This window comes from Meriones unguiculatus, chromosome 18 (genome assembly GCF_030254825.1).
Source record: "Meriones unguiculatus strain TT.TT164.6M chromosome 18, Bangor_MerUng_6.1, whole genome shotgun sequence".
Classification (NCBI taxonomy): Eukaryota; Metazoa; Chordata; class Mammalia; order Rodentia; family Muridae; genus Meriones; species Meriones unguiculatus.
In genome coordinates this window covers 52,250,704-52,270,581 of record NC_083365.1, presented here as the reverse complement: position 1 = coordinate 52,270,581, position 19,878 = coordinate 52,250,704, and the positions used below count along the sequence as shown (strand labels likewise).

General features: G+C 39.2%; 1 pseudogene; it reads left to right on the top strand.

The window, feature by feature from the left end:
* Positions 1–11,725, top strand: part of LOC110562963 (regulator of chromosome condensation-like) — a 46,320-nt pseudogene extending 34,595 nt beyond the window's left edge.
* The last annotated feature ends 8,153 nt before the right edge of the window (positions 11,726–19,878 follow it).

Genomic DNA, 19,878 nt, shown 5'->3' with positions numbered 1-19,878 from the left:
AGATGCTTGAGAGGATTTGGAGAAAGGGAAACCCTCCTCTATTGCTGGTGGGAGTGAAAACGTGTACAAGCACTTTAGAAATCAATCTAGTTCTTTCTCAGAAAACTGGGAATAGTGCTACCTCAAGACCCAGCAATGCCATAACATAACATTCTCCTTATATAATGTGACAATAGAGGCATTTTATATATTTTACCTAATACAAATATGAAGTACAAATGACTAGAAATATCACTGGCAGATAAAACTAATCAAGGTGAGTTTTTAATGATGAGCATATATTTTTCAGGAAAGTTCTATTTAATATCATTCATTGTGAATGAAGAGGAAGAGATTTACTTCAGTGAATATTACATAGTTTCCTATGTATTCTGTTATTTGTCAAGGAGTTGCATATATTATGAATCTTACTTGATTAATGAAAGATAAAAGAAATTCTACCATCACATAGTGTGTTTTTTTAATTTTTATATTTATTAATTACAATTTATTCACTTTGTATCCCCTCTGTAGCTCCCCCCCTCCTCCCCTCCCTCTTTCCCACCTGTGCCCTCCTCCAGTGCTCTGATAAGGGAGGTTTTCCTCCCCTTCTTTCTGATCCTAGTCTATCAGATCTCATCAAGCCTGGCTGCATTGTCTTCTTCTGTCGCTTGATAAAGCTGCTCCTGCCTCAGGGGGAGGTGATAAAAGAGCAAGCCAATCAGTTCATGTCAGAGACAGTCCCTGCTCCTATTACTATGGGACCCACCTGGACACTGGACTGCCACAGGCCTCATATGTGCAGGGGTTCTAGGTTCTCTTTATGAATGGCCTTTGATTGGAGTATAAGTCTCAGAAAAGACCCCTGTGCCCAGATTTTTTGCTTCTGTTACTCTACTTGTGGAGCTCCTGTCCTCTCCAGGTCTTTCTATCTCCCCTTTCTTTCATAAGATTCCCTGAACTCTGCCGAAACGTTGGCTATAAGTCTCATTATCTGCTTTGATACCCTGCAGAGTAGAGCCTTTCAGAGGCCCTCTGTGGCAGGGTCCAGTCCTGTTGCTGTTTTCTCCCTCTTTTGATATCCATCCTTTTTGCCTTTCTGAATGGGGATTGAGCATCTTGGCCAGAATCTCCTTCTTGATTAGTTTCTTTAGGTGTACAGATTTTAGTTTGTTGATACTGTATTATACATTTAATATCCACTTATGAGTGAGTATATACCCTGTGTGTCTTTCTGCTTCTAGGATACCTCACTCAAGAAGATCTTTTCCAGTTCCTACCATTTACCTGCAAATTTAATAATTTCCTTGTTTTTTATTGCTGAGTAAAATTCCATTGTGTAGCTGTACCACAATTTCTGTATCCATTCCTCATTTGAGTTGGATTGTTTCCAGAAGTTAAACAGCAACAAATCAAGTAATCCAATTAAAAAGTGGGGTACAGAGCTAAACAGAGAATTCTCAGTAGAAAAATACCAAATGGCAGAGAAACATTTAAAGAAATGCTCAACATCCTTAGTCATCAGTGAAATGCAAATCAAAACAACCCTGAGATTTCACCTTACACCCATCAGAATGACTAAGATCAAAAACTCAAGGGACAACACATGCTGGAGAGGTTGTGGAGAAAGGGGAGCCCTCCTCCACTGCTGGTGGGAATGTAAACTTGTAAAACAACTCTGGAAATCAATCTGACGCTTTCTCAGACAAATTAGGAATGGTGCTTCCTCAAGATCCAGCTATACCACTCCTAGGCATATATCCAAAAGATGCTCAAGTATACAACAAGGACATTTGCTCAACCATGTTTGTAACAGTTTTATTTGTAACATAGTGTGTTTTAACACAACCAAATACAACTAGATAGCAAATCCTTCTGGCTAGTTTATCCACATTGTTTGGGTGACTGATTTTTATTATACAGCTTAATTTAAAAGGAGGTGATAACCAAAAAAAATCCAGAATAAATTTTGAAGATACATTCAGGACAGACAAATTTAGAGACTCTATGAAATCAGGTCAGTTGATAATGTACTTTGTTTAAACTGTAATAAATAAAAATTTAATTAAATTAAAAAATATATCTATTTCTAATAATTTAGTATGCAGTAGTTTCACCTTGAAGGGATAAATAATGAATTCCATTTTTAGGTTATACCTTTTTAAAACAATAGCTTTGCAATAAATAAATTCCATCATCATTAGCAGAGCCATAGACTATTGCATCAGAATACAAGCTCCAGAAGTAAGTACCTGCCAATATAGAGTCAAATGTGTCTACAGGAGATACCAATTTAGTAAAAGGTTATAGTCAATATCTAGGACTTATCAAGCAGCTCTGCTTCAAGATATCACTAAGCATTTAATAATTGAAATTCAAGATGAATTTTTACAGCAAACAGGCTGTCTGAGAGGCAACTCAAAGCTAAAATTCTTGTTGTACAAGCCTGAAACTCCTATGTCAAGCTCCATGCACACATATGTATTTCTGGAACCTCTTAAAATGAGGTGCATACACGCAGCTCTCTAGAGCTTCCCGGTAGGCCAGGTAGTCTAAGGTAGTCTAGCCAAACAAGTGACTGGTTCATTGAATGATCATATTTCAAAAAGTAAGGTTGAGAGTAAGTGAGAGAGACAATTAATGTTGACCTCTGGCATTCATGTGCATACATTTGAAGTATGAACACAAGTGAACACAAAACACATGCATAAAAATGAGACAGAATTGTGTAAAAAGGAAATATATCTGATGTGATCTAGACAGATTTTTTTAGATGAAGTACATTTAGCATTTTCTGCAACAAAGCATAGAAAATATGATTTTGTTGTCAATACAATGCTTTTGGAATATGGTGTCTATTCTTCACTCAAATAAGAATAAGAAAAACTGAACCACATATGTTTAAAAATATGTATCAGGCTGTCCTTACCAGACTTAGTTGCCATATAAACCCAGGTCTGTGTGAATCAAAAGTTGTCTTTCCCCACAATGACGTTTTGTATCTAGAAGAAAAATTTTGACCAAACAACCTCTGAGTCCTTTGATATAACAAGGACATGTGAATAACAAAGTAGCTCCATTTGACAAGTGTGCTAGTGAGTTTTACGTATGTAGGTTTCTCCACTCGGTTCTCCCACCACAGTCTAATGGTGAGACAGTTATTACTTTTTTCCATTCCTGATTTTCCTAATTATCTAGAAATCCATGCTCTATTTCCTCTTACTCTTTGTTATATCACTCTCTTTCCCTTTCTCTCTTCAGGAAGATGTAGAGAGAGCACGGTTAGGGGGGAAAAAAAGGCACTCCAATCTTCATTTTGTTATGTGCCTGCTCATCAGTAGAGCAATTTCCCCTCGTTCTCTACTTCTAATCAGAAGGAAGCTATTTTCCTTTGCACCTGACTGACTCCTCTACTTGGTGCTTACAGCTGACTGAACCCCAGCATTCCCTCCAGGTACACAGATGAAGCTTTTAGTTAGAGCTGAAGTTCACTCTTTAAACACTTCACCACAGATTTCTACGTTATTTCTGTATCCCACATTTTCCAGCTATATGGAACTTGAACAATGAATCTAGCCAGATATATGTAGGGAATTTTCTTATTAAGTGAAACCTGTTAAATCGAGAAAGGGAAATATCGCTCATTTTCTTGTGTGTACAGGTCATGTAAAAGCATATGCGTATATGTGATGAGAAACCAGAAGAAACACATGAGATGAATGGCAAAGGAGCTGGGCCGAAGGAAAAGCATGAGCAAATACAATAATAATCACCTATTAAAATGTTCCAGATACCTAGTATTTTACACGCTTACTAATATTTTATAAATAACAAAATAGCATATATGTTTGCAAAATTTTATGTTATCATAAGATTTATCCTATATTTATTTGAGAACATATCAAGTATCTGCTAATATAAGCATAAAACTCCTGATCATTACTAGTACTATTTATTTCTTACTTGTGATTTTTAAAGTCAATATACTAAGTAGCTAATATTTCATTTGATAGTGTTCTCTCTCTCTACCTCTGGGTCTCCAGCCACGTATATGAGCATATGTGCATATATGTGCATATGCACACATATATGATGAAGTTTGATAGGTTTGGGCTTCCACATATGTCACTCTAGCTCCACAAATAACTATGCATTGAATATTGTCAATCAGCAAATAGTTTCAAAGTTAAAAAGTCTGGCCAAGGTAAAGCTTGTTCAATTTTTTTTCTAAGTTTTAAGAAAAACTGAATAGCTGACGCCAGTGAACTTAAACTGCCCCAAATAGCTAGCATGCATAATTAAATAATATTTGTTTATTGTACATATTGGTTCTCTCTACCATGAGGGCCACAGGATGGAACTCAAGTTGTTAAGCTAGCTGCTGGCTGCCCTAACACATGAGCCCTATCCAGTGGTCTCCAAAATATCTCTATTTAGATATACTTATTAACCACAAAATTCGTGGCATGAATACCCAAAAATATCTCTAACACATAAAGCAGTAAAAAAAAGTCCAAGTCAAAGAAATAAAGGCAAGGATGAAAGAGATAGGAGAAATTATATCTTATACTCAATGATAATCACTTAAAACATTTTTATACATATTTGTTATCTGATTTATTGGTCTGGAACCTCAATTAGTACATCACACCCAAATATAATTTTTCTTCCCAAAATGGATGCAGAGACAGGAGAAGTCATTTGGAAGTTACAAGTCAGTAGTGATGGAAACACATTTTGGTTAAACCAAGCATTTCATACTGAGACTATCTGCCTTTGAACTTCAGTTGCTTAGAAAAGTCAACACCACAGATCACCTTGTCAGGGTTCTGACAGGAAAGCTGATGTGGAAAAGTGAGCTCCAACTGTTTCTGTAATTTATAGTGTAAGAAATCTGCAGCCACCTGCCTAACTGAAGCAGCCATGCAGGGCTTATGGGTCCCCAAGCACTTTTGTCACTGGTCTTGTTAGGGCTCTCATACCAATCAGCACTTCTGTCAAATCTAAGCTTATTTATAATCACCTGTTTCTTCTTTTTCTGGATATGGGTTAGCTATATTTTGCCTAAATCTATTGTGGAAGTAAATAAATGACTAGCAGTAGAACACCCTAGAAGCGGGAAGCTAATTCATCTAGCTTGCCTGCTATTCAAGTTTTTAAAGACCCTCAACACAAATAGGTTTCGTGAATAATCTGTAGGTCATTTCCACCTGTTAAGGAACGCCATTTTGAATGTTGCTAATAACTAAGTGCCCTGGTTGTGACTAATTTGTTTTTTTCACATTTCATAATGATTATGTGATACAATTGCCTTTGACGAAACTTTCAGCGAATTGCTGGTTACTATCTATGGCAGTGAAGCCTGAGAAAAACCAAACAAGTGATGCCTCACATGTAGGTATTAGAAAACAGGGTCAATTATACCAAGGAAGATCATCTGAGACAATAAAACCTGCTTGAATGTAACATTTCAGAATGAAGCAACTAGGATACAGTCACTACTGTAAAGGACTTTCTTCTCTCACTTTTGCTTTACTATTAATTCATTACTGAGTATGTAATAAGTCTCTGGGGGGGGGGCTTAATAGAAACTAGATAAGTCTGCCTCATTCACTTACTAGAGTGCCACATGCCAATCAGCTATCACGTCAATTTATTCTACCTTTATTCTCAAAAAATAAACACTTTTGTGTTTAACTAGTTCAGACACTGCAGCCACATTTCTTAAGAACATACGCTATATTTTCCTAAATACAGGTTACTTCTTTCTTTTTGTTTGTTTGGCTCTGCTTGATATTTGAAAACAATCATTATGTAATGGAAATACTGTAAGTGAGATATGCTGAATGTTTCACCTGGGGAATACATTAAAAATATGCTTTGCTGTATCTGAGCTACTGAACATAACTTTTCTCTTCTCTTAAGCATCCTTTATTTAGACACACCTCTTCAAATATTTAAAATGTTCCTGGAAAGACTGGATGCAATAAGGTTGGCAAGAGTATCATACTTCTTTTAAGAAGCTTCTGTTCACACATTTAAAGATGGAAGCAATAATTGCCATATAATATAATATAATAATATAATATAATATAATATATAAAATATATATTCTATTACATTTGAGAGTGCCCATAGGTATGATGCACATTGGGGTAAAGATTGCAAAATAGAAGAAATATGTACCCATGTGTGCATATCCTCCATTTCTATAGAAATTTAATTTTTCTAAATAAAATATTTTGTCAGGAGTGTTCATGGTTCAGTTGACTGAAGTCAGATGCACTAAACGTTGTTTAATTTGACAGCACTGTTGTTTCTGCCTGGAGTAGTGCCTTTGAGTATTACGGAAGTAAACCAAGTGAGAAGAAATATAACATGAAGAGCCTGCATGCTGAATGACTGATTGATTGAGATTTGCAGCTAGACAGCTCATGTAACCTTGGTTTCTTCATCTATAAAGTGAGACAAACTATTCTTGTCTACAGGAAAATATTGTTCTGAAGATCAAGCTTGTTTTACTGACCTAGACTACTTGAAGATATTTACATTAAATTACTTTAGAAATTTCTCTTGGTTCAGTAATAATAAATCATAATCTTCTAACAGAGAAAAAAATCGCTTTATTTTATACAGTAGTGAGAAAGTGGAATTTGGACCAATTTAAAGTTTTTCTAAAAGTGAGGGCTTTTATTATGTTTAACAGATTACTTTTAAGAGTTCAAATTCCTGGCAAACACTTCTAAATGCAGTATTATAACAACATAATAACTGTCATGCCAAAAATGTTTAAGAAGTATGCATTAAAAATAAAGCAAGAAAATGTTTTAAAGTTACTTTAAATCCATAATTATTCAGTCTAAGAAAATTAGAACCACATTACTAGAAAGGAATGCGAATGAGAGAAAACTGTTTTAATTAATTATCAGTTAATTTCTATGGATCATTCAGAATACTACATGGATTCACTTTCTAATATGTCATATGTTTTTATCTAATTTAGCTATATCAAACTGTAATTGGAGGAAAGTAAGGTTTATCTAATAATCTACCTAGCAGTTCAAGGACCCCTATTATAGGACAAGGCTGACAGTATAGATCAGACTGTGTAGATTCTCTCTATGGTCTTGTATCACCCTATTTTGCATTTTCTAAAATGATGGCTGGTGACTACAATGACTTTATTGCTACAAATTCTCCTCATTAATGTAGCTCAATTAATTCCACACAGTCAATAATTTTAATTTTAATTGTGGAGTTTTAATGTGGAACTAGAATTGTATATGTAGGTAAACCAGAGATTTTTTCCCTACAATGCTTTGGATAAAAATTTTTAAAAAAGTAATAAATCAATTGATTGAGCATATTCTGAATTTCAGAAACAATGCTAAAACCTCTTAAAATATGGTAATAAAATAGAATAAGCTTCTGTGACTAAGACTAGGAGAAGCACAAAGCATTTCCACTAAAAACAAGAATAAGAGGACATTCACTTTGACCAGTTATTTTCAACAATTTAGTAGAAGTTGTAACTAAAGCCAGAAGACAAAATAAATGAATGAAAGAAATTTAGGAAGTAAATGAAGAAGCCAAAGTTTCTTTGCTTGCAGATAACACTCTATACAGAAGGGTAATTAGAAACTCATCAACAAAATTTTCTAACTGTAAAAAGTTTCAAAGCCAGAAGCTGGAAACAACCCAGATGCCCCTCAACTGAAGAATGGATGCAGAAATTGTGGTACATCTACACAATGGAATATTACTCAGCAATGAAAAATAAGGAAATCATGAAATTTGCAGGTAAATGGTGGGATCTGGAAAGGATCATCCTGAGTGAGTTGTCCCAGAAGCAAAAAGACACACATGGTATATACTCACTCATATAGACATACAACATAGGACAAACCCACTAAAACCTGTGCATCTAAAGAAACTAAGCAAGAGAGAGGACCCTAACTAAAACGTCCAATCCCCATCCAGAAAGGCAAAGAGGATGGACATCAGAAGAAGAAGAAAACAGGAAACAACCTAGGAACCTACCACAGAGGGCCTCTGAAAGCCTCTGCCCTTCAGACTATCAAAGCAGATGCTGAGCCGGATGGGCAACTGTTGGGCAGGTGAACGGAATTTTAGGTAAGAACTGGGAAATAGTAAGAGCTGGAGAGGACAGGGTCTCCACAAGGAGAGCAACAGAACAAGAAAATTTGAACATAGGGAACTTCCCAGAGACTCATACTCCAACCAAGGACTATTCATGGAGATAACCTAGAACCCCTGCACAGATGTAGCCCAGGGCAGTTCAGAGTCCAATTGGGTTACATAGTAATGTGAAGAGGGACTGCCTCTGACATAATCTGATTGGCCTGCTCTTTGATCACCTCCCTCTGGGGGGGGAGCAGCCTTACCAGGCCACAGTAGAGGACAATACAGCCACTTTTGATGTGAACTGACAGACTAAGATCAGAAAGGAGAGGAGAACCTCCCCTATTAGTGGACTTGGGGAGTGGCATGCAAGCAGAGGGAGGAGGGAGGGTGGGATTGGGAGGAGAGGAGGGAGGGGCTTATGGGGGTATGCAGAATGAATAAAGTGTAATTGATGAAAAATTTAAGAAAAAAGGGAAAAAATAATTTAAGAACCTTAAATGAATTTAAAAATTGGAGGAAAACATGGAGTTAGTCAATTGGCATGGAGCACGTCTTGCCCCTGGGGGCAATGGTCTCCTGAACCTACTCAGACCTCGGACAACACCACTGCTAGTTCTAGAACTGACGCAGGATGTTCCAACGAGGGGTTAAGGCTTCTCATAATATTTCCTATAAGCCCGCAACTGTTTGTCTATATCCCCCATTTTTATTCATTATTAGCCAGATAGAGCCAAGTAATTGTGGTAATGATACTTGCTTTTTTGCCCAATGCTGGAATGCTAGTAAATTTAGGTATGCCCTGGTTACTCGCATGCCTCACTGGGTGCCTGTGCCCATTGATGCCCCTCACGCTATGACTCTCTTCAGACAGAAAAGGGATCTTGGAACTACAGCCACCATTGTTACTACCATCTCATTGACGGCTGTTGGAGCTACCACCAGGGCATTAGCCATGAGTCATACTGGCTCAGACCCTGAATAATCATTTAGCCAATGTAGCTCATGCCTTAGTTGTACATAAAGGAATTAATGCTCAACTAAAAGGAAGCTTGATGGTGTTCAATCAGAGGATTGACCTCTTGCAGGAGCAAATTGATACCCTATGGCAAATCGCTCAACCTGGCTGTCAATGAAAGTATGCTGGACTTTGTGTCACTAGCATACAACATGAGAATTTTTCCTGTGCTGCAAATCTGTCTAAACAATTATCGAGCTATATTTTAGGTAATTGGACTGGAGAATTCGATACTACGATGGAGCAGCTGAGAGTGGCCATTGTCACAGTAAATTCTACCGGAGTGGACGCAGGACTAGCCACAGGATTATCAACATGGATTGCTGCAGCCATGAATCATCTGAAGGAATGGGCAGGCATGGGAGTGTTAGCAGGCCTTCTGGTGTTGGTCTCCTTGGTTTGCCTGTGGTATATATGCAAGATTAGAGTCTCACAACAGTTTGATGCAGCCATGATCATTCAGGCCTTTACAGCCATTGAAGCAGGACATTCTCCCCAAGCATGGTTGGATACCATAAAAAGCTAAAATGATACGCTCAGGATGCGAGGCTAAGCACTGCACTCAGGGTCAGCCGCTTTGGACCCAGAGAAGAGCATGTCTGATTGCATGCGGGTTGATGCCCCAGGTCCCGCCTCTGAGAAAAAGGTATCAGACGGGTCTGATACTCTTTGGGTGGATGACACCTAAATGAACATCTGTACAAAGTCCCAATTTATTTCTAATATCAGAGATCAGACCTCTACTCTTGCCTGATGCGTCTAAAACAAAAAGGGGGAACTGTAGAGAGCAGCGGAATGCTATGCCTTAAAGATGGAGCTGGTTTCTGAATTCCACCTTCCCGATGGTGAGTGCTCTCTGTCACGAACAACTCCACATTTGGCTAAGGCCGAGGATCTGGCTTGCTTCCATGTATGTGGACCTATCTGCATTGCCCACGTGGCACGCCTGGGTTGGCTACCCAGAGGCTATTTAAGCTGTGGGCTGGCTTAAAGTGTCAGGATACAAAATTAACACTAAAAATTAGTGTCAATGCTTTTCAGAAAGCTCACTAGTTAAAGATGCTTACATAATCAATGCCTCCTCAAAACAGGCACTGAGACTCACAGCCAAACTTTGGGTGATGAGTTTGGAGTCTTGTAGAAAAGTGGGAGGCAAAATAAAACGCATGGAGCTCCACAAGAAAAAGAAGAAGTAGAGGACCTGGAACCCCATAAGACGATCAAAAGACCCATCTAACTAGTACCCTCAGGGCCTTGCAGAGGATGAAGCATCAACCAAGGACCTAAACCCTCCCCCCTTACAAAATGTAGCCAATGTGCAGCTAAGAGAAAAGCACCCCCAGAAAATGCCATTCCCGAAAGCAAGAAGGCGAAAGTCTCACACAGGACCCACAACACAGAACCAGGCTTGGTGCTGACACTGGGCCAGGGAGAAGGTGGGCCAGCTGGTCCGGGTGAGCACGTGCTGGAGAGGAAGAAGCTGGCCTTAGTATTAGTTCTGCAAGATGCTGTGCAGCCTGGGAGCACGCATACCCTGTGCCTGAGCCGAAGTGGCCAGGTCTACTTCTTCGGCTGCAATGATGACGGTGCCCTGAGAAGGGACTCATCAGTCGAGGGCACAGAGATGGTCCCTGGGAAAGCAGAACCACAAGAGAAGGTGGTACAAGTGTCAGCAGGAGACAGTCACACAGCAGCCCTCCGTGATCTTCCTATGGGGCTTTTTGGGGGACAGTGATGGTATGATCGTGTTGTTGAAACCCATGAAGAAGAGCATGGTAGGCACCATGTTCAAGTGCAGCTGGATATTCTAGTAGTAAAGGTAGCTTCAGGGAATGGCCACTTGGTGATGCTGACAGTTGATGGAGACCTCCACACTGTGGGTTGTGGAGAGCAGGGTCGGCTGGGCCATGGGCCTGAGTAATTTGCCAATCGAGGTGGCAGTCAGAGCCTTGCAGGACTCCTAGTCCCCAAATGTGTGCTGCTGAAATCCAGGGGAAACCAGGGCTGTGTGTGGTCCCAGGATGCCTTCTGTGGTGTCTATTTTACTATTGCCATATCTCAGAAGGGCCATGTGTATGGCTTTGGATTCTCTAACTTTCAACAGCTTATAATTCCAAGTACTGGATCTTGCTTCTTTCCTCAGAACTTGACATTCTCCAGTAATGCCACTCTAGACTGGGTGGGCTTTTCTGGGGCCCAGCATTATACAGTCTGCATGGATTCAGAAGGAAGAGGCCCAGCATCATGAATTCAGAAGGAAAATCACACAGCCTGGTCTGGCCTGGGTACAGGCTGCTGTGCCCAGGGAAGGAAGCAGAGAAGAGCATACATACTCTCATTTCCAAGCTGCCATCATCTATCTCTTCGGTGGCTTATGGGGCTTCTGTAGGGTATGCCATGTCCAAGGATGATTGCGTTTTTGCCTGGGGCATGGCAACCAGCCAACAGCTAGGCACCAGGCAGGATGAAGACTCCTGGAGCACTATGGAAATGACTGGCGAAGAACTGGAGAACCCTGTGGTCTTGACTGTGTCCAGCGTGGGACCGCACACAGTCTTTCTCTTTTAGAACAAGGAACAGAGCTGATGAAGTCTTTGTGGGCCTGGAGTCTGGCCCCCAACACACCTTCCCAGAACAGAAAAAAACGGCCAGCTACAGATTGCAGAAGGCCCTTCTGCAGCGCTGAGCAGCTGTCATCTCCTGTCTTTTCCTATCACCACAGCAGAATCCTTTTCTTCTGTTTTGTCCTCTTTCTAGAATCATCCTGATGCTTGCAGGATGTGAGAGATAGAGAGAGGGTTTGAGAAAGATCTTCACTTACTCTAGACTTATGTCATTAAACCTTTCCTTCCCTCACTGCCTTGCTTCCTGTGGTCTTAGCTGGCCCTGGCTCATTGCCTACAAAACCAAAAACTTTCTGCCCTGGTGTTTTGGTGTCCACGCTCTGAAAAAGAAATAACCATTAAGCCCTACTTCCCAATGTGTCATTCTTTCTGCTCCTAACAGTAATTTACAGGGAGACAAATGGTATGTGTAGCCACTAGATCCAGTTGCCACGAGCCCATATCTGAGGAAACCTAGACAAAGGCATTACAAGGGTCTGAGTGACCTCAGCCAACTATTTGGCTATACACAGTTATCCAGGCTCAAAAACAGTGACCCACTTAAAAAAGCCAACTAGCTCTTCTCTGAAACACACGCAACAAAGCATACCACTTTCCCTTGGGTGTTACCTGTGCATTCCCCATCCAGTCAGCCTTTCTGCCACAGAGGACTGGAAAACCATGCTGGGCCCTGCTGAGCAGTCAGGGAAGAGTATGGGAAAGGGAGGAGGTTGGTTTTATAACAGTGTTGAGGAAGAAGTGGAAGGAAATTCTTGGGGGTCGGGGGAGGACAAAGGCTGGTCCTGAGGAAAGGAAATAACAGTGGCTAAGAAAATAGTTTTGATCATTTAAATTGTACAATATTTTATAAGAAAGAGTGAAATCTATTCACACTTTAAATAAAGTTAGAGTTGTATTTAAGAAGACTCAGTTACACCATTTTAATATAAGATGTGAAAACCTGAAACTGCTAGAGCAATATAGACACAAATAATGATCTTCTGAATAGTACTATGTGGCTTAAGCAATCAGGCAAATAACTGACGAACGGGACAACCTCGTGAATTTGAAAAGTTTGTGTATTGCAAAGAAATTTTAATTGAATGTGCTCTTGTTTGTGAAACACAGCAAAAGTACTGTTGACATCTTAACAATTTCACACACAATAAATTGATAAACTCCTCCCAATAATTTTCTTAGGCTGAAAATACCTACGGCTGGGGAAATTATCTGAAGGGCGTTTGTTACTAAAAGATGACTGAGTTAAGTTCCTGCATTAACAAAATAGAAGGAGGAGAGTCTTTATTCATACTGCTGCTTACCCACCCCTGCAGCCACGTGGCGACGTACTGGACATCATAAATAAGTGCATCAAATCCTGCTTGTGAAAAATTGGTTAGCAGATGGTAGCGGTAGACACCTTTAATCCTGGAACTTGGGAGGCAGAGCCAGGCTGATCTCTGAGTTCCAGGTCAGCCTTGTCTACACAGCGAGTTCCAGGGAGCCAAGGCTATACAGAGAAACCCTGTTTGGAAAAACAAAACAAAAAACAACAGCAACAAAAATGGTAGCTCTAAAGTTTCTTAAGAGATCTATTAGAGGTAAAATTTCTGCTGAAGAAATTTTTTGTGATTTGGACAAATGGCTAATTGTGGCCTTATAAAATGAATTGGATAACAGTTTCAATATTTCTGCTTTATGGAATTATTTGAGGATTATTGGTATCAACTCTTCTTTGAAATTCTAATAGAATTCTGTGATAAAGACTTGTGGCCCCATGCATTTTTGGTTGGGAGTTAACTAGTGGGTTATAATTATATTTAAATTGTTGATCTGGTCTTGACTTAACTTTGTAAAGGAGAACCTATTGAGAAAATTATCTCTTTCTTGTTGATCTTTCCAATTTTGTAGAATACATGTTTTTAAAGTATGTCCTTACAAATATTTGGGTTTCCTTAGTGTCTATTGTTATATCCCACTTTTAGTTTTTAGTGTTATTAATTTTGGATGTTTTCTGTTTTAGAGTTAGTTTGGATAATATTTATATATCTTGATGATTTTTTTAAAATAACCACCTTTTATTTATTTATATATTTTTAATATTAGTTACATTTTATTAACTTTATATTTCAGCTGTATCCTGCTTCCTCATTAGCTCCCAATCCCACCCTCCCTCCCTCATCTCCTCCCTGTCCTTTTCCTAGTCCACTGATAGGGGAGGGTCTGACCCTAGCTTATCAGATACCTTCAGGACTGGCTGCAAAGTCCTCCTCTGTGGCCTAGCAGGGCTGTTCCTCCTTTCGGGGAGTGTGGTCAAAGAGCCCACCATTGAGTTCATGTCAGAAATGGTCCCTGTTCTCCTTACTGGGGAACACACTTGGATCCTGAGCTACCATGGGATACATCCAAGCAGGGGTTCTAGGTCATATCCATACATGGTCCTTAGTTGGAGAAAAAGGAGCCTACCATAGAGGGCCTCTGAAAGACTCTACCTAGCAGTGTATCAAAGCAGATACTGAGACTCATAACCAAATCTTAGGCAGAGTGCAGGGAATCATATGAAAGAAGGGGGAGTTAATATGACCTGGAGAGGACAGGAATTCCACAAGGACCAAATATATCTGGGCACAGGGGTCACTTAAGAACCACCTTTTTGTTTCATAAAATCTTTGTATCATTCTCTTTACTTCTAATTTATTAATTTCAACCTTCAATTTAATAATTTTTTTCCATCTTGTTGTATTTGGTATGATTACTTATTTTCATTCTAGAGTTTTTAGGTGTGTTGTTAAGTTGCTAATGTGATATCTCTCCATTTGTTAGTTTAATGTTGGCACTTAGTGCTATGAACTTTTTTCTTAGCACTGCTCTCATTGTGACTCATAAGTTTTGGTACACCGTACATTCATTTTTATTGAATTCTAAAAACCCTTAAGTTTCAATATTACTATCTTGACTCATTTTTCATTAAGAGTTGATCAGTTTTCATGAATATGTTAACTCTCTGTTGTTTCTGTTCTTGTTGAACTTTAAAAGTGGTAGAATTAATAATTTTTCTTGTACCTGTTGAGATTTGCTTTGTGTTTGAGAATATGATCAGTTTTAGAGAAGGACATGAAGTACAGAGTAGAAGATATATTCTCTTGCATTTGGGTGAAATATTCTGTACATAGCTATCAGGTCCATTTTGCTTATAATATCTGTTATTTCCAGTATTTCTAGTTTTTTGTTGGTTTTGTTTGTTTGTTTATTTGTTTTTTCTGAATGACCTACCTATCCTTTGTTGAGAGTGGGGAAGTGAAGTCTTACACTATCAGTGTAACTGATATGTTACACTATGTGAACTGAGCTATAGCTGTATTACTTTTACACAGATGGGTGCCCCTGTTTAGTACATAAATGTTAAGTATTGAAAAGTCGTTACAGTGCATTTATCTTAAATATGTAATCTCCTTCTGTATCTTTTAAACAAGTTTTTGTTTTTGTTTGGAGTTTATTTTGTTTACTATTAAAATGGCTACATCAGCTGGCTTTTTAGGTCCATTTGCTTTGAATATGTTTTTCCAGTCTTTTTTTTTATATTGTGAATAGAAATTATTTATTTTTATTTTTTAATATTAGTTACAGTTTAGTAACTTTGTATCCCAGGTTTTTTAATTTTATTTTATTTTATTAATTACACTTTATTCACTTTGTATCTCCCCATAAGCCCCTCCCTCCTCCCCTCCCAGTCCCACCTTTCCTCCCCCTTCTTCACACATGCCCCTCCCCAAGTCCACTGATAGGGGAGGTTCCCCTCTCCTTCCTTCTGATCTTAGTCTGATCACATCAGGAGTGGCTGCATTGTCATCTTCTGTGACCAGGTAAGGCTGCTCCCCCTTCAGGGGGAAGTGATCAAAGAGCAGGCCAATCAGATTATGTCAGAGGCAGTCGCTCTTCCCATTATTATAGAACCCACTTGGACACTAAACTGCTATGGGCTACATCTGTATAGGGGTTCTAGGTTATCTTCATGCCTAGTACTTGGTTGGAGTATGAATCTCTGGGAAGACCCCTGTGTTCAAATTTTCTGGTTCTGTTGCTCTCCTTGTGAGGTTCCTGTCCTCTCCAGCTCTTACTATTTCCCAGTTCTTACATAAGATTCCATGCACTCTGCCCAACAGTTGGCCGTAAGTCTCAGGGTCTGCTTTGATAGTCCTCAGGGCAGAGCCTTTCAGAGGCCCTCTGTGGCAGGTTCCTAGGTTGTTATTTTCCAGTCTTTTATCCTAAGGTAATGTCTATTCTTGATGTTGAAGTGTGTGTCTTGCCTGTAGCAAAAGAAAGAAAGAAAAAAAAGTATCCTCTTTTAGTCTTTATTCTGTTAGTCTTTGTCTTTTTCTTAGGGAAATAATACCAATGATATTTAGAGATATAAATGACCAATGATTATTGATTCCTATTGTTATTATTGGTTTTGTTGATGTGTTTGTGTGAGATTATATGTGTGTGTTTTCCCTTTAGATTTTGCAGATGTGACATTATTAATACCCTGGGTTTCCCTGTGTGTAGTTAACCTCATTCAGTTTGATTTTTTCATTCAAGCACCATCTGTAGGGAGACATTTATATATACTGTTTAAATTTGAATTGATCATGGGATATTTTATTTTATTCATATATGGTGATTGCAATGCTTGCTAGGTAGAGTCATCTAGGCTGGCTTCTCTGATCACTTAGAGTCTACAGTATTTCTGTTCCAGCTCTTCTGGCTTATGAAGTCCCATTAAGAAGTGTGGTTATAAGATGAAAAACTCAAGTGACAATACATGTTGGAGAGGTTGTGGAGAAAGGGGAACCCTCCTCCACTGCTGGTGGGAATGTAAACTTGTACAACCACTCTGGAAATCAATTTGGCACTTTCTCAGACAAATAGGAATAGCACTTCCTCAATATCCAGCCATACTACTCCTAGGCATATATCCAAAAGAGGCTCAAGTACACAATAAGGACATTTGCTCAACCATGTTTGTATCAGCCTCATTTGTAATAGCCAGAAGCTGGAAAGAGCCTGGATGCCCCTCAACTGAAGAGTGAATGCAGAAATTGTGGTACATCTACACAATGGAGTATTACTCTGCAATGAAAAATAAGGAAATCATGAAATTTGCAGGTAAATGGTGGGAACTGGAAAGGATCATCCTGAGTGAGCTGTCCCAGAAGCAGAAAGACACACACAGTATATACTCACTCATATAGACTTATAGGATAAACCTAAAATCTGTCCATCTAAATAAACTAATCAAGAGAGAGGACTCTGACTAAAATGCTCAATCCCCATCCCAAAAGGCAAAGAGAATGGACATCAGAAGAAGAAGAAAGCAGGAAACTACCTAGAAACCTGTCACAGAGGACCTCTGAAAGGCTCTGCCCTGCAGACTATCAAAGCAGACACTGAGACTTTATGGCCAACTGTTGGGCAGAGTGCATGGAATCTTATGTAAGAAGTGGGAAATAGTAGGTTATGGAGAGGACAGGAACCCCACAAGGAGAGCAACAGAACTAGAAGATTTGAACACAGGGATCTTCCCAGAGACCTATATTCCAACAAAATACCAGGCATGGGGATAACCTAGAAACCCTGCACAGATGTAATCCATGGCAGTTTAGTGTCTAAGTGGGTTCATAGTAATGGGAAGAGGGACTGCCTCTGATACAATTTTTGATAGGCTTGCTCTTTGATCACCTCCCCCTGAGGGGACAGCAGTCTTACCAGGCCACAGAAGATGACAACGCAGCCACTCCTGATGTGATCTGATAGACTAAGATCAGAAGGAAGGAGAGGAGGACCTCCCCTATCAGTGGACTTGGGGAGGGGCATGCATGAAGAAGGGGGAGGGAGGTAGGAGGGAGGGGCTTATGGGGGGATATAAAGTGAATAAAGTGTAAAAAAAATAATAATAATAAAAGAAAAGAAAAAAGAACTGTAGTTATACCTTACTTGGTGACTTTTACTTTGTAGCAATTAATATCTTTTCTTTGTTTTTATATTTAGTGACTTATTTATTATATATGAAGTGTGTTCTTTTCTTGTCCAATCTGTTTGGTGTTTTGTATGCTTCTTGTATCTTTACAGATATCTCCTACTTGAGGTTAGGAAACTTTTTTTCTAGGATTTTGTTGAAAACATTTTCTTGACACATTCAGTAGTGTATCTTTTCAATTGTATATCCTTCTTATTCTTAGAGTTGTTTTTTTTTTCACAGTGCCCTAAATATCTTAAATTTTTGCCCAGTAATTTTTTAGATTTAACATTTTTTGAGAAATGTATTCGTTTCTTCTGTTGTGTATGCAGTTCCTGATATTCTTTCTTCTGCATCTTGTCTTTTGTTAATGAAGATTGCCTGTATTTCCTGGTTGAATTTCTAATTTTTTTTTTTCCAGAATTCTCTCTTTTTCTTTTCTTGTTTATTCTTGGTTGTTGTTGCTTCTATTTTCATTTTTAGATCTTGAATAGTTTTGTTTGTTTCAGTCAACAGTTTCTGTATTCTTGGCTTTCCTTAAAAGATTTATTCAAAGACCATGTATGGATATAACCTAGAAACTCTGCTCGGATGTAGCCCATGGTAGCTCAGTAACCAATTGGTTTCCCATAGTAAGTGGAACAGGAGCTGTTTTTGACAGGAACTCAATGGCAGGCTCTTTGACCTTCCCACCCCCCAGGGGAGGAGCAGTCCTGTTAGGCCACAGAGGAGGACTTTGCAGCCAGTCCTGAAGATACCTGATAAAACAGGGTCAGATGAAAGGGGAGGAGGTCCTCCCCAATCTGTGGACTTGGAAAGGAGCAGGGAGGAGGTGAAGGAGGGAAGTAGGGTTTGGGATGGAATGAGGGAGCGGGATGCAGCTGGGATAGTGAGTTAATAAAATGTAACTAATAATAAAAATTAGAATAAATTAATTAAATTTTTTACTCAAATCGTTTGTTTGTTTTTACCTTATTTCTTTAAGAAATTTATTCAGTTCCTTGTTAAGGACCAATAGCAACTTCATATTGTTGGTTTTCAGGTCATTCTTCACTAGTTCTTCCCCTTTGTTGAAATAGTCAAAGCCTGCTCTGGTAGGATAGCTGGGCTCTAATGGAGACATACAGCCCTGGCAGTTGTTGATTCTATTTTTAAGGTAGTGTCTTGGCATCTAGGTTTGTGCTGATTAAAGATTTAGGTGCTGGATTCTGGGTATGCCTTCTTTGGGTGCATGTTTTGTTCCTTGGTTCCTTGATTCCTGTCTTCTCTCTAGAGTTTCAGAGAATGTTATGGCTGTGTTTTGGCTTTTTTTTTTTTTTTTTGTGTGTGTGTGTGTGTGTGTGTATGTGTGTGGAGGGGGGGCTGTTCAGGTGGTGTGTTTACAGGTAATAGCTGATGGTGAAGAACGGTGGTTTCCTGGGATCGTTAGGGGATGAAGGTTCAAAGAGAACCTCTTTGTGATCTATCGGTAATGAGGTCATAAAGACAAGAGAGAGCCCAATAAGATTTTAGCTACAGATATATGGAGAAGACTGGGATCATTGGATCTCAGAAGCAGTATAGATCTGTTTCAGGCTACTTTTTCCTCTGCGAGGAACTCTTCTTGGCTCAGCAAAAGGTGTCTGCTGAGGTTGGCACTAAGATACAGTGAAAAGTGGGAGAAGGGAAGTCAGGACAGAACTGTCCATAGGATGCACAGGAGCTGTGTAGAGCAGTGAGGAAAGGCTGTGGCTGACGTTTTCTTACAGTGCTTGTGACAATGTTGGGGGATCAGTTCTGGGGAAAAAGAGAGAGAAGGATATGTGGGCAGCCTATCTTCCTTTCTGGCAGAATGCTTTCTTTTTGAAGCTTGACCATATGGTCAAATGAAAACTTTGTAGATGACAATGTCACATTTCAGTACAAAAAGTTTAGGAACCTTGAGCAAATAAGTATTGTAGATAAGAAATCAGGGATTCAAAACAAAGATGCAAGAGACAACACCTGATTTTATCTCAAAGCAAAACAAAACTATCTAATTGGTGCCAGGCAATAAGTGGCCTGAATAAGTGAGGGATGACCAAGAGAAGAATGAAGACACTGGGATGTATGCATCAATTTTCCCCATGTAGGCTCTTTCAAGTCCATTATCTTTTACT